Source organism: Pristiophorus japonicus, chromosome 15 (assembly GCF_044704955.1).
Source record: "Pristiophorus japonicus isolate sPriJap1 chromosome 15, sPriJap1.hap1, whole genome shotgun sequence".
NCBI classification, from domain to species: domain Eukaryota; kingdom Metazoa; phylum Chordata; class Chondrichthyes; family Pristiophoridae; genus Pristiophorus; species Pristiophorus japonicus.
Window position 1 is genome coordinate 150,920,794 of NC_091991.1, and position 14,941 is coordinate 150,935,734.

Below are 14,941 nucleotides of genomic sequence, written 5' to 3' on the forward strand. Positions count from 1 at the left end.
TAGTTACTGGTAATACTATGGTATTTTATTACAAGTATATTACTGAAAATCATTCAAGAATAGAATGTATCAATTTAAACACAAGAAAATATATACAGTAGATTAGCTTTTCAAAATAAAAGTTCTAAATTTACCTCAGCAGAATGAATTTAAAGTCCTAATAATTCACTCAAGAACTAGCTGAACTTAGCCACTGTACATACCCTCAAATTACACAGATTACAGTGAAGCTGAATTATATACAATGCATTAAGAATTGGCAAAAGCAGCTGTACATAACCAAACTTGCATACATGGAAATTATATATTGTAAAGAAATCAGGACATGGGGGAAAATATGCCTGCAGCAGGGATGTGGATCTCTGAGTATTCAGCCGCTATTCCACTTGCATAATAACGTAACTAAATTTTTTTTTTTTTTTTAAAAACATGAGTATTAGCGGGATAAAACTTCCCTCCCCTGTCCATCCAAGTTTTAAACTCGCCTAATGTTTGGGGCAACTTTTCAAGCTAGGCTGAGACACGAAGTTTTGGAGCTTGGCTTTGGCGCCGAGGATGACCCAACATCACTGAAAACAGTAAGCCCTAAAAGTAGCTAGTGGCAAGGGTAATGAATGACATAGTCTCCCCTTTAAAAAGCTGCAAATCTGTCAACAGTACTTGTGAAGCCAGCCAATGGAGTTTGTTTTCATATTAGGTATATATTGGGGCTTGCAGTTCCCACAAACATGTAAACACAAGAACGCAGGAACTAATCCTTTTAAAAAAAGTGCTTGATACAAGCATTGGTGACAAACATTTTAGTGTGCTCAGTAAAAGCGACACCATTTGGAATCAGCTTTACTACAGTTCAAGGTTTCACGATTATGCCAGATGGTGTTTATTTACAGCAGCAGCTGTACTGCAGAGATGAATCAGTGACTTAATATCAAAGTGGAATGAATTAGTTAATAAAGTTGTTTATTGTGATCAAATTTCACACTTGCCACATTTAGCATGGTGGCACAAGCAATGCCTATGTATGAGAAACAGAACAAGGCTACACCTTACTCTAGCATAATAGGTTAAATCAACCTGCTGATCAAATTATAAAATGGACTATGGCATCAAAACATCCAAAGTTTTTTGTAAATAGGATCTGTGTTGTCACCAGGCTATGTAGCATACTGGTACCAATACACTTTAGGAAAAACTGCATTTAAGCCAATACATTTTAATGTGTTATTTGATCACCTCAAATTGCTCCCTCCACCAGTGCTTTATCTCAGTACCACACAGCTGAAAATGCTCTCTTCAGTCACAACGCAAGATTTGAAGCATGGAGCCTATATCTGTACTGCTGGCCATTGTTTCAGTTCAAGTGAACACAGCACAAGAACTTCACACACCCACCATTATGCTTTAATGAAACCCTGGTTACAAAACTGTGGATTATAATTTGGTTGTACTATTCTGATGTTTGTAGTACCAGAATACAGTATATTATACTAATAAGGTCTCAGTTTTCACAAAACATCTCCAAAATGTCCTACTGTAACCCCACCATATTTCTACAGAAATACAACATTTGCGATTTTAACTCTAACTTTTATGCCACATGTGCGCTCTGGGTAGAGGTCAGGGAGCCTGCCTCCAATGATAATGCCCCAAGGCCAGAGTATGGCAGGTGGAAATTGCCATGGCAGGTAAAAGAACCTCTTCCTACATCCAAAGATGCTTGTCAATCAGATGGAGGAGGTGGACAGCCTGGTCAATGAACGTAACAGTTAATTACATAACCTGCTATTGCACTCCAAAAGTAATTAGTTGTGTTAAGCACTTTTGAGACATAACATAATACGGTGCTATAACAAATGCAAGTGCTTAGTCAATTAAGACATCCATTTAAGATAATTGATGGGATGGTGCAACTTTTGTTTTGCTTAATCAACTAAAAATGTGATCCAAAATGGTCATGGCTCAGATAGCATAATATAGTGATGTACCAAAATGCTGTGTCATCATAGAACACGGGTTCATGACATTAGTCACAAATAAAACATCTAATTTTAGCTGCCTTACCTATTTCATCACCAAAAATATGTTTTAAGATAGCTCAACTGAGGCACATCATGCTTGAAATGCAGAGAAACGGCAAATGAAATGCATGGGTGTTCTCCAAGCCACATAATTGGAAAGGATTATACTTTAGTGCAAAATATATGAAAATGTTCCGAGGTGGTTACTCTTTCCCTTTGTAATCATCTGAAGTTAGTTTCAGCAGAAGATATCAGAAACTGACAATGAACAAAAAATTCTTAATCGAGGGTAGAACAAAGGCAGATGAAATCTAATACAGACTAATATAAAATTCTAAAGATAGGAAATTAGACCAACCTGCATATGCCATGAATAGTGTACAAATAGCCAAGAATGAAGTTGAAAAAGACCTAGGAGTCTTAGCAGACTCGATACCAAATATGTCCAACCAATGCAGAGTTCACTGGATGTTAAACTACATAGCCAAAACAGTAGAAATCTGTGGCAAGGTAATATTATAGAACTATTATCAGATTGTTGAGGGTAAAAGTTAACCCAGAATATTTCTTTCAATTAAACTGTGGGAGTAGAACTAGGCGCCACAGGTTCAAACTAGTAAAGGGTAATTTTAGGATTCATATCGGTAAATTCTTCTTCACACAGAGTGATCAGCACATGAAATAAACTTTCAAAGTAGTGAAGGCAAAAACCCTGGTAAATTTAAGAAACAATTGTATGCTACAATGGGAGAGGGGGTAAATAACACATTAGCTGGGCCAAAATGGTCTTCCACATCTAACTATATTGTGATCTCTGGATGGCACTGGGAAAGTGAGACTTGTCCTCCACCCATTTCCCCGATCATCCAAAAATTACTGTCAAAAATATAAAATTACTTGCGACATTTTTATATAGGAACATCCAAAAGAGAGCAAAACAGGATACCAAAGTTACACAAGAATTCAAATGAGTAAGCTATTATTAGACCTTTTTGAACCAATAAAAATGTCTTCCTTTTGAAGAAACACAAAAATAAATGTTATAACCTCATAACTGGATAGCAACATGTACCATATTAAGGATGAACAGTAGAACTAGATTTCCTAACTACGTACTTTCATACAGACAGTGCAATACATCAACTTGACTCGGTTGCGAAGACTCTTGTCTATAGGTTTGAAAGTTCTATGTTAAAGGCAGTCCAATGCAATACTGAGGGAATTCTACATTATCAGAGTGCCATCCTATAGATATTAAATAAAGGAGTTTCTACCAGGTGATCGGCGTCAAATTTTGTTTGATAAATTGCTCGTGAAGTGCCTTGATATTTGAAGAAGAGTTTTTTCAAATGCAGGCCAACATTCCTCTCAACCAATATCTGTTGGTTACTAAAAACAGCACATTCACCTTAATTGCTGCTTACAAGATCTTGATGCTCGCAAAAATAACTGTCACATATACTTAGATAACAAAAATCATTGCACTTCAAAGCTATTCATTGTATGTTAAGCACTTTGAGATTTAATAATATATAAAAAAAAGACTGTGTATTGTGGGCATCATTTTTTTTTTTAAGTCTTGTAACAAACAGTTCCCTATGTCCTTAATGACCCACAGTACTGCCCAGCTAAAATATCACAAAAGTCCCTGTACCAGTTTCTTCCTCCTATTCTCTAGAGACATCTGTCATGGTATTCCCACTGCATCCACACACCGTTATGCTGTAATCACAGTCTCGCACCAGGGGAGGTGCTGTAGCAGCACCATTAGCAGGATAGTGTCTATGGGCTAGAATTTCCAAAAAATCCGCCAGCGCCGGATGGCAGCCAAAAGACCTCTAAGATTTTTTAATTACCGTGGGCAAAAAATTCCACCGGCGGAAAAAATGCACCTTACACCCCGATTCTCGGTGGAAAACGCGATCTTGGGCTGATGGGCAATTCTTAATCAAAATTTAGACCGAAACTGCGGGCTGGGCTTGTGGGGGGGGGGGGGGGGGGGGGGGCGGAAAAGGGGAACACAAAAAATATTTTTCCCAAAAAACATAAAATAAAAAAAAAACAGTAAACATTCTCAGGACCCTTTACAACTTAATCGCTGTAAATGAATTTTAAAATAATAATTAAAATCCCTTTAACTTACCTTTTTATTGCAGGGCTACTTACCTACCGCCCAGCTCCGGCTGCTTTTTGTGGGTCTTTTTTTAATACTTACCTACAGGTCACCGCTGAGTCCAAACTTGGGCAGTAGCAGTTTTTGGACGGTGCATGCCAGTGGTCTGCTCCCCAGCAATATTTCAAAACCACCGATGGAACTCTGGAAATTTCCGCCGGGTGGATTTTTCACCCAAACCGACCAATGCCGCCAAGAAACCAAGCGGAGATGCAGTGGAAAATCCAGCCCATTAAGTGCAACAAGTTTATATAGGCAGTTTCTATTATAAGTATGGATGAAGGAATTTGTAATGGAAAAAGTTGACAACAGTGCAGGTAGATTTAAGATTTTTAACACATTATATTTTTAACATAATACACACGGATGTCCTGTTGTGATCAGAGTTTATAGTGGAAAGGCTGTAGAAAAAAGCCCAACAGCTTTTTTAAAAATATAAATTCATATGATGTGGGCGTCGCTAGCAAGGCCTAACTGCCTTCGAGAAGGTGGTGGTGAGCCACCTTCTTGAACTGCTGCAGTCCTGGTGGTGAAGGTATTCCCAACAATGCTATTAGGGAGAGAGTTCCAGGATTTTGACACAGCGATGATGAAGGAAAGGTGATATATTTCCAAACCAGGATACTGTGTAACTTGGAGGGGAACTTGCAAGTGATGGTGTTCCCATGTGCCTGCTGCCCTTGTCCTGCTAGGTGGTATAGAGATCACGGGTTTGGGAGATGCTGCCGAAGAAGCCTTGGTGAGTTGGTGCAGTGCATCTTGTAGATGGTACACACTGTAGCCACGGTATGCCGGTGGTGGAGGGAATTAATGTTCAAGATGGTGGTTGGTGTGCCAATGAGCTGCTTTATCCTCGATGGTGTCAAGCTTCTTGAGCTGCACTCATCCAGGCAAGTGGAGAATATTCCATCACACTCCTGACTTGTAGATGGTTGAAAATCTTTAGGGAATTAGGAGGTGAAACACTCGCCGCAGTATTTATGTGGCTGGTCCAGTTTTGTTTCTAGTCAATGGTGACCACCCTCTCCCCCCACCCACCCCTCCTCCCACCCCCCACTCCACCCCCCTTCTCCTACCCACCCACCCCCCCCACCTCCCCTCCCCACTCCACCTCCCCACTCCACCTCCCCTCCCCACTCCACCTCCCCACTCCACCTCCCCACTCCACCTCCCCACTCCACCTCCCCACTCCACCTCCCCTCCCCTCCCCACTCCACCTCAACCCCACACACACCACCCCCCACCCACTCCCTCCCCTCCTCCCCTCACCCCCCCACACACACACACACCCCCCCCACACACACACACCCCCCCACACACACACACACACCCCCACACACACACACACACCCCCACACACACACACACCCCCCCCACACACACACACCCCCCCACACACACACACACACCCCCACACACACACACACCCCCACACACACACACACACCCCCACACACACACACACCCCCCCACACACACACACACCCCCCCACACACACACACACACCCCCACACACACACACACCCCCCCACACACACACCCCCCCACACACACACACACCCCCACACACACACACACACACCCCCCCACACACACACACACACACACACACACACACACCCCCCCACACACACACACACACCCCCACACACACACACACACCCCCACACACACACACACACACCCACACACACACACACACCCACCCCCACACACACCCACACCACACACCCACCACGATGTTGATGGTGGGGGATTCGGCAATGGTAATGCTGTTGAATGTCAAGAGACGATGGTTAGGCTCTCACTTTGTTGGAGAAAGTCATTGCCTGGCACTTGTGTGGTGCGAATGTTACTTAGAAACATAGAAATTTACGGCGCAAAAGGTCATTTTGGCCCATCGTGTCCACGGCGGCCAAAGAGCCACATGGCCCTTGGTCAGCAGGCTTAAAGGTTACATATAAACCTATGAACAATGACGGAAAGGCAAAGAGCACCCAACCCAACCAGTCCGCCTCACACAACTGTGACACCCTTTATACTGAAATATTCTACACTCCACCCTAACCGGAGCCATGTGATCTCCTGGGAAAGGCAAAAAAAGATAAAAACCCAGGCCAATTTAGGGAGAAAAAAATCTGGGAAAATTCCTCTCCGATCCATCCAAGCGATTGAAACTAGTCCAGGTGATCACCCTGGCCGTATTCTATTCCCTGCAGTACTTACCATTATATCTGCGCCGTCCAACAAAAGGTCATCCAGTCTGATCCCAATTACCAGCTCTAGGTCCATAAGCCTGCAGGTTACGGCACTTTTAAGTGCCCATCCAACCATCTACTTGCCACTTATCAGCCCAAGCCTGAATGTTATCCAGGCAATGACTGGAGCACAAGTCTTCAGCACGACAGTCTGGATGTTGTCATGGCCCATAGCCTTTGCTGTATCCAATGTGCTCAGCCGTTTCTCAATATCACGTGGAGTGAATTGAATTGGCTGAAAATTGGCTTCTGTGATGGTAGAGGCCTCAAGAAGAGAGACACCGATATGGATCACCCACCCAGCACTTCTAGCGGAAGATGGTTTCAAACGCTTCAGTCTTGTCTTTTGCACTCACATGCTGGGCTCCACCATCATTGAGGATGGGGATATTCATGGCACCTCCTCCTCTCGTTAGTTGTTTAATTGTCCACCACTATCTGCGACTGAATGTGGCAGGATTGCAGAGCTTTGATCTGATACTTTGATTGTGGGATCGCTAAACCCTGTCTATAGCATACTGCTTCCTCTTTTTAACATGCATGTAGTCCTGTGTTGCAGCTTCCCCAGGTTGGCACCTCATTTTTAGCTATGCCTGGTGTTGCTCCGGTCATGCTCTTCTGCACTCCTCATTGAACCAGGGTTGGTCCCTGACTTGATGGTAATGGTAGAGTGAGGGATATTCTGGGCCATGAGGTTACAGATTATGGTGGAATACAATTCTGCTGCTGCTGATGGCACACAGCGCCTCATGGATGCCCAATTTTAAGCTGCTAGATCTGTTCTGAATCTATCCCATTTAGCACAATGGTAGTCCCACACAACATGATGCAGGGTGTCTTCAGTGTGAAAACAGGAGTTTGTCTCCACAATGACCGCTACCGCTGCGGTCATGGACAGATACATCTGCGACAGGTAAATTGGCAAGGACAAGGTCAAGTAGGTTTTTCCTTCGTGTTGGTTCTCTCACTAACTGCCGCAGGCCCAGTTTGGCAGCTATGTCCTTCAGGACTTGGTCAGCTCGGTCAGTAGTGGTGCTACTGAGGCACTCTTGGTGATGGACACGGAAGTCATTCAGTGGCCTTGCTACCTTCAGTGCTTTTTCCAAGTGCTGTTCAACATGGAGGAGTACTGATTCATCAGCTGAGGGAGGGTGGTAGCTGGTAATCAGCAGGAGGTTTCCTTACCCATGCTTGACCTGAAACCATGAGACTTTATGGAGACATTGTGGAGTCAATGTTGAGGACTTCCATGGCCACTCCCTCCTGACTGTATACCACTGTGCCGCCACCTCTGGTGGGTCTGTCCTGCCGATGGGACAGGACATACCCAAGTGATGGAGGAGTCTTGGACATTGGCTAAAAGGTATGATTCTGAGAGACTGTTGTTTGACTAGTCTGTGGGACAGCTCTCCCAATTTTGGCACAAATCTCCAGACGTTAGTGAGGAGGACTTTGCAGAGTCGACTGGGCTGGGCGTGCCGTTGTTGTGTCCTAGGTCGAAGACGGGTGGTCTGTCCGGGTTTACTCTTATTATTGTTGTTATTGTTTTCCGTAGTTGTTTGTTAGGCGGTAAGAGAAGGGATAACCAGCCGTGGATAACCAAGGAAATAAAGGAGAGTATCAAATTAAAAACCAAAGCGTATAAGGTGGCCAAGGTTAGTGGGAAACTAGAAGATTGGGAAAATTTTAAACGACAGCAAAGAATGACTAAGAAAGCAATAAAGGAAAGATAGATTACAAAGGTAAACTTGCGCAAAACATAACAACGGATAGTAAAAGCTTTTACAGATATATAAAACGGAAAAGAGTGACTAAAGTAAATGTTGGTCCCTTAGAAGATGAGAAGGGGGATTTAATAATGGGAAATGTGAAAATGGCTGAGACCTTAAACAATTATTTTGCTTCGGTCTTCACAGCGGAAGACACAAAAACAATGCCAAAAATTGCTGGTCACAGGAATGTGGGAAGGGAGGACCTTGAGATAATCACTATCACTAGGGGGGGGTAGTGCTGGACAGGCTAATGGGACTCAAGGTAGACAAGTCCCCTGGTCCTGATGAAATGCATCCCAGGGTATTAAAAGAGATGGCGGAAGTTATAGCAGATGCATTCGTTATAATCTACCAAAATTCTCTGGACTCTGGGGAGGTACCAGCGGATTGGAAAGCAGCTAATGTAACGCCTCTGTTTAAAAAAGGGGGCAGGCAAAAGGCAGCTAACTATAGGCCGGTTAGTTTAACATCTGTAGTGGGGAAAATGCTTGAAACTATCATTAAGGAAGAAATAGCAGGACATCTAGATAGGAATAGTGCAATCAAGCAGACGCAGCATGGATTCATGAAGGGGAAATCATGTTTAACTAATTTACTGGAATTCTTTGAGGATATAACGAGCATGGTGGATAGAGGTGTACCGATGGATGTGGTGTATTTAGATTTTCAAAAGGCTTTCGATAAAGTGCCACACAAAAGGTTACTGCAGAAGATAAGTGTACGCGGAGTCAGAGGAAATGTATTAGCATGGATAGAGAATTGGCTGGCGAACAGAAAGCAGAGAGTCGGGATAAATGGGTCCTTTTCGGGTTGGAAATCGGTGGTTAGTGGTGTGCCACAGGGATTGGTGCTGGTGCTGGGACCACAACTGTTTACAATATACATAGATGACCTGGAAGAGGGGACAGAGTATAATGTAACAACATTTGCAGATGACACAAAGATTAGTGGGAAAGCGGGTTGTGTAGAGGACACAGAAAGGCTGCAAAGAGATTTAGATAGGTTAAGCGAATGGGCTAAGGTTTGGCAGATGGAATACAATGTCGGAAAGTGAGGTCATCCACCTTGGGAAAAAAAAAAACAGTAAAAGGGAATATTATTTGAATGGGGAGAAATTACAACATGCTGAGGTGCAGAGGGACCTGGGGGTCCTTGTGCATGAATCCCAAAAAGTTAGTTTGCAGGTAATCAGGAAGGCGAATGGAATGTTGGCCTTCATTGCGAGAGGGATGGAGTACAAAAGCAGGGAGGTCCTTCTGCAACTGCATAGGGTTTGGTGAGGCCGCACCTGGAGTACTGCGTGCAGTTTTGGTCACCTTACTTAAAGGAAGGATATACTAGCTTTGGAGGGGGTACAGAGATGATTCACTAGGCTGATTCCGGAGATGAGGGGGTTACCTTATGATGATAGATTGAGTAGACTGGGTCTTTACTCGTTGGAGTTCAGAAGGATGAGGGGTGATCTTATAGAAACATTTAAAATCATGAAAGGGATAGACAAGATAGAGGCAGAGAGGTTGTTTCCACTGGTCGGGGAGACTAGAACTAGGGGGCACAACCTCAAAATACGGGGGAGCCAATTTAAAACCGAGTTGAGAAGGAATTTCTTCTCCCAGAGGGTTGTGAATCTGTGGAATTCTCTGCCCAAGGAAGCAGTTGAAGCTAGCTCATTGAATGTATTCAAGTCACAGATAGATTGATTTTTAACCAATAAGGGAATTAAGGGTTACGGGGTGCGGGCGGGTAAGTGGAGCTGAGTCCACGGCCAGATCAGCCATGATCTTGTTGAATGGCAGAGCAGGCTCGAGGGGCGAGATGGCCTACTCCTGTTCCTAATTCTTATGTTCTTATGTTACAACTGAGTTACTTTCTAGGCCAAATGTTGCTACAATCGGGATTCAAAAGGCCACTTCTGCTGAGAGTCACAGGTGAAGAGAGGAAGGCTGCATTATAGGTGCCATCGATATAAGGTTGGTACATTGCCTTTTGCTGGCAGGCTATTGGTTAGTTTTCAGCATTCTCATCAATGTTTGGTCAGGAAAATTTGCATTTTGGATGCCAACTTGTCTTAGTCGATAGCACTCTTGTCTTGGGGGACAGAAGCTTGTGGGTTAGAGCCCTATCCAGGACTTGGATGCATGATCGAGATCGATACTTTAGTGAAGCGCCAAAGGAATGCTGCACTGTTGTCCTTCAATTGAAGGATGTTAAAGATGCAACTGAAAGGCAGTACTGCTGGTATTCTGAAAGGTTGAAAACTGTCTGGCCAATAGTTCGTCCTCATCCAAACCCATCTTGTGACATTGTAACGGCTCAGCTAAAATGAGTAACATATGTAACACAATCTTCAGGTTTATGACAGCTCTGAAATCAGAATTGCTCAGTTACATTACACCTTTATCACAAAAGCCAATCTAACTTTTATATAAACTGTTTGTAACATTTCACTTTCAAGATAAAGGATAATCCTCATCAATGGTCAACAGACACATGCAGTGCTCGACAAAGCTCATGCAAGAACATTTAAAACATCAAACAAAATGTTGCACTGCTGATGCTGTGTTCCAAAGTACAAGATTTTTTTAAAAACTCAACAGAGATCTTAACTCTACTTGACTATATGGGTCTTATACTTGGGGAAGGTTAGTAGCTCACATCCATCAAGTTCTAAAATGCATTGCATCCAGTAAAGTCAAATATTATATGAACAAAAGCTATTAGACAACCATATTACTTAGAATTAAAATGATAAAATAACCTATATTAATAAACAATCGCAATGACACAGCTGTAAGCTTTTACTTCCTTGTTCTGTAGGTGCTATCAGCATTGCACTTTCCACAAGTTTCAGCAAATCATACAAAAGTTATTATAAGTAATATTTTATGCTGAGGTATGTCTTGACAGATTCTATTTATGAATGTCGGAGAGCACCCCATAGTTACTGTTTAAAAGGTGCGTCAGATTGAGAGCATGATTGTGAACAGACAAGAATTTCCTCAATAGAAATATGCTAATATTTCTGTTCAGACCTAATTATTTGCAAAGAATTTTTAGAATCTGGGTTGTCCTGTACGTCACACATTTCCTAACTCACCACAGCCCTACCAGTAGCTGTTCGATTTAAAATCTGCATCATCATTCTTGAGTAACTTATATGCAATAGTCCTATATTCACAAGGTGACCACAAAATATATTCTCTGAAAGCTTTCAGTCAATACAATTAACTCAATTTTCCCTACATTACAGCAGTGGCTACATTTCAAAGTACTTCATTGGCTATAAAATAGTTTTGGACATCCTGAGGTTGTGGAAGAAAGAAGAAAGACTTGCATTTATAGAGTGTCTTTCACGACCACCGGATGTCTCAAAGTGCTTTTGGAGTATAGTCACTGTTGTAATGTGGAAAACGCAGCAGCCAATTTGCACACAGCAAACTCCCACAAACAACAATGTGATAATGAGCAGATAATCTGTTTTTGTTATGTTGATTGAGGGATAAATATTAGCCAGGACACTGGGGATAACTCCCCTGCTTTTCTTCAAAATAGTGCCATGGGATCTTTTACATCCACCCGAGGGGGCAGACGCAGCCTCGGTTAACGTCTCATCTGAAAGACGGCACCTCCAACAGTGCAGCATTCCCCCTGCACTGCACTGGAGTGAGATTTACGTGCTCAAATTCCTGGAGTGGGACTTGAACCCACAACCTTCTGACTCGGAGGAAACACAGAAACATAGACATAGAAACATAGAAAATAGCTGCAGGAGTAGGCCATTCGGCCCTTCGAGCCTGCACTGCCATTCAATGAGTTCATGGCTGAACATGCAACTTCAATACTCATTCCTACTTTCTCGCCATACCCCTTGATCCCCCTAGTAGTAAGGACTACATCTAACTCCTTTTTGAATATATTTAGTGAATTGGCCTCAACTACTTTCTGTGGTAGAGAATTCCACAGGTTCACCACTCTCTGGGTGAAGAAGTTTCTCCTCATCTCGGTCCTAAATGGCTTACCCCTTATCCTTAGACTGTGACCCCTGGTTCTGGACTTCCCCAACACTGGAAACATTCTTCCTGCATCTAACCTGTCTAAACCCGTCAGAATTTTAAACGTTTCTATGAGATCCCCTCACATTCTTCTGAACTCCAGTGAATACAAACCCAGTTGATCCAGTCTTTCTTGATATGTCAGTCCTGCCATCCCAGGAATCAGTCTGGTGAATCTTCGCTGCACTCCCTCAATAGCAAGAATATCCTTCCTCAAGTTAGGAGACCAAAAATGTACACAATACTCCAGGTGTGGCCTCACCAAGGCCCTGTACAACTGTAGTAACACCTCCCTGCCCCTGTACTCAAATCCCCTCGCTATGAAGGACAACATGCCATTTGCTTTCTTAACCGCCTGCTGTACCTGCATGCCAACCTTCAATGACTGATGTACCATGACACCCAGGTCTCATTGTACCTTCCCTTTTCCTAATCTGTCACCATTCAGATAATAGTCTGTCTCTCTGTTTTTACCACCAAAGTGGATAACCTTACATTTATCCACATTATACTTCATCTGCCATGCATTTGCCCACTCACCTAACCTATCCAAGTCACTCTGCAGCCTCATAGCATCCTCCTCGCAGCTCACACTGCCACCCAACTTAGGGTCGTCCACAAATTTGGAGATACTACATTTAATCCCCTCGTCTAAATCATTAATGTACAATGTAAACAGCTGGGGCCCCAGCACAGAACCTTGCGGTACCCCACTAGTCACTGCCTGCCATTCTGAAAAGTACCCATTTATTCCTACTCTTTGCTTCCTGTCTGCCAACCAGTTCTCAATCCACATCAGCACACTACCCCCAATCCCATGTGCTTTAACTTTGCTCATTAATCTCTTGTGTGGGACCTTGTCGAAAGCCTTCTGAAAGTCCAAATACACCACATCAACTGGTTCTCCCTTGTCCACTCTACTGGAAACATCCTCAAAAAAATTCCAGAAGATTTGTCAAGTGTGTGTGCTACCCACTGAGCCACATCTGACACTGAAATGTGCTATATAGAAGCAAGTTCTTTCTTTGTATATTAAACTCTGCAAACACATCTTACAATTTTTATATCCTTAGATCACCTCAACTGCCCTGAAAAACACTGCTTCCAGTTCAAATCGTGTGAATTGTTCCATCTTTGCCCAAACCCAGTAGCTACCATGGCCGCTAGTTTACGGTGACTAAATAAGTCAAATTCTCCATTTTTATTACAGAAGATTCCAAGATCAGCAGCAATGTTTTGGGGATCAAATTCCCCAATTCCATCCATTTTTCTGTGAAAACCGTAAATCAGTTGCCTTGGTGATTACCCAAAGGATGAGCTGGAGAAAGACATGCCTTCTGTTACATTTAATAAAAAAGGATCGGTAAAAACTGTATAGGGATACATGGTTTACAGAAACAGCTGAAAGTTGACCACCACCCCCATTAAATTATTGGTTTAAAAAAAAAATTGCACGTCTAGTACATGACAACATTGTCAAAATGAACTTCTTTCCAGGAATTGATAAAAGTTATTTTTTTTTAAAAACATATAGGCTTTGATTTTTTTAAATTCTATTAAGACAATTTTAGCAGGATGATGGTTTTTACAGTCACAGTAAACTTGGGAGATTAGTCGACAGGCCTGCTGTTGAAATAATTTAAAGCACACCTCGTCAGATTGACAGCTTTGAGCCACTGATCCAGAGGGAGACAGCGCACAGACAGACAGACAGATATTTAGAGAGAGAGAGAGAGAGAGGCTGAAGCCAAGCCGGGGAACGCCATCTCCCAACTCTTTTAACTCCCTGGCAGCCTGTAACAAGTGGAAAGTTTCCTTTCGCTCGCTCACTCTCTCCCCAAGAGGGGAGGTCGCCCCGCTACCAGACGCCAACAGATAGAAAACCCGGGGCGGGCCTGGCTGCTGGCCTACGCCACCCTCCACCAGCCTGGCTCGCCCGAGAGCCGAGGTTCGCTTCAACCCTCCCCAATGGATAAGGGAGAAAGATGTTTGGGGTGGGTGTGCGTGTGCGTGGGGACAGAAGAGAGGTGCTGCTTCCCTTCTTTCCGCCCCAGCACCCCCACTATGTTGCTGTCGCCAGAGCTGCCCCCCTCCTCTCCTCGCTCTCCTCTCCTCCCCACGGTAATGGCTCTTACCTTCATGGCAGCTCCGTCCCAGCACCCGCACGCGCCGGCGCCTAGAAGGTTCTGGGCGTTTTCCTTTGGGTTCTGAGGTGACGGCCGAGCGAGCAGCGCTGGAGCTGGAGTTCCTGCTGCTGTTGCTGCAGTTCGCCTGACAACAACATGGCGGAGGCGCGCCACACCGGCGGAGGAGTGGTCTCAGCCCCATAACACACACAGCGAGAGAGAGGAAAACAAGACAGCAGCATAAAGAGAGGAGCGAGGATCATACACGGCCACTTCGGCCAGTCTGGCTTTTTATAAAAAAATGGTGCGTAGGAACAAGACTAGGCCATTCAGCCCTTCCAGCCTGTCCCACCACTCTAGTAGATCATGGCTGATCTGTATCTCAATCCTAATCTCCCCACCTTGGTTTTCCCTAACAAAAATCCTACTACTTATAATATATATAAAAATCTTACTGATCTCCGTACGACAAGATTTGAACCAGTTTTTTGTTAGAATCTTGCAGCACAGAAAGAGTCCATTCGGTCCATCGTGCCTGTGC

At 43.7% G+C, this 14,941-nt stretch overlaps 1 protein-coding gene across 1 annotated transcript in view; it reads right to left on the minus strand.

The window, feature by feature from the left end:
• The window catches only part of epn2 (epsin 2), a 75,627-nt gene extending 61,087 nt beyond the window's left edge, over positions 1 to 14,540 (minus strand). Inside the window, exon 1 of the mRNA XM_070901105.1 lies at positions 14,410 to 14,540. The gene's annotated coding sequence lies outside the window, so the exon portion shown is untranslated. The remainder of the gene's footprint in view (positions 1 to 14,409) is intronic.
• Between the last annotated feature and the right edge of the window lie 401 nt (positions 14,541 to 14,941).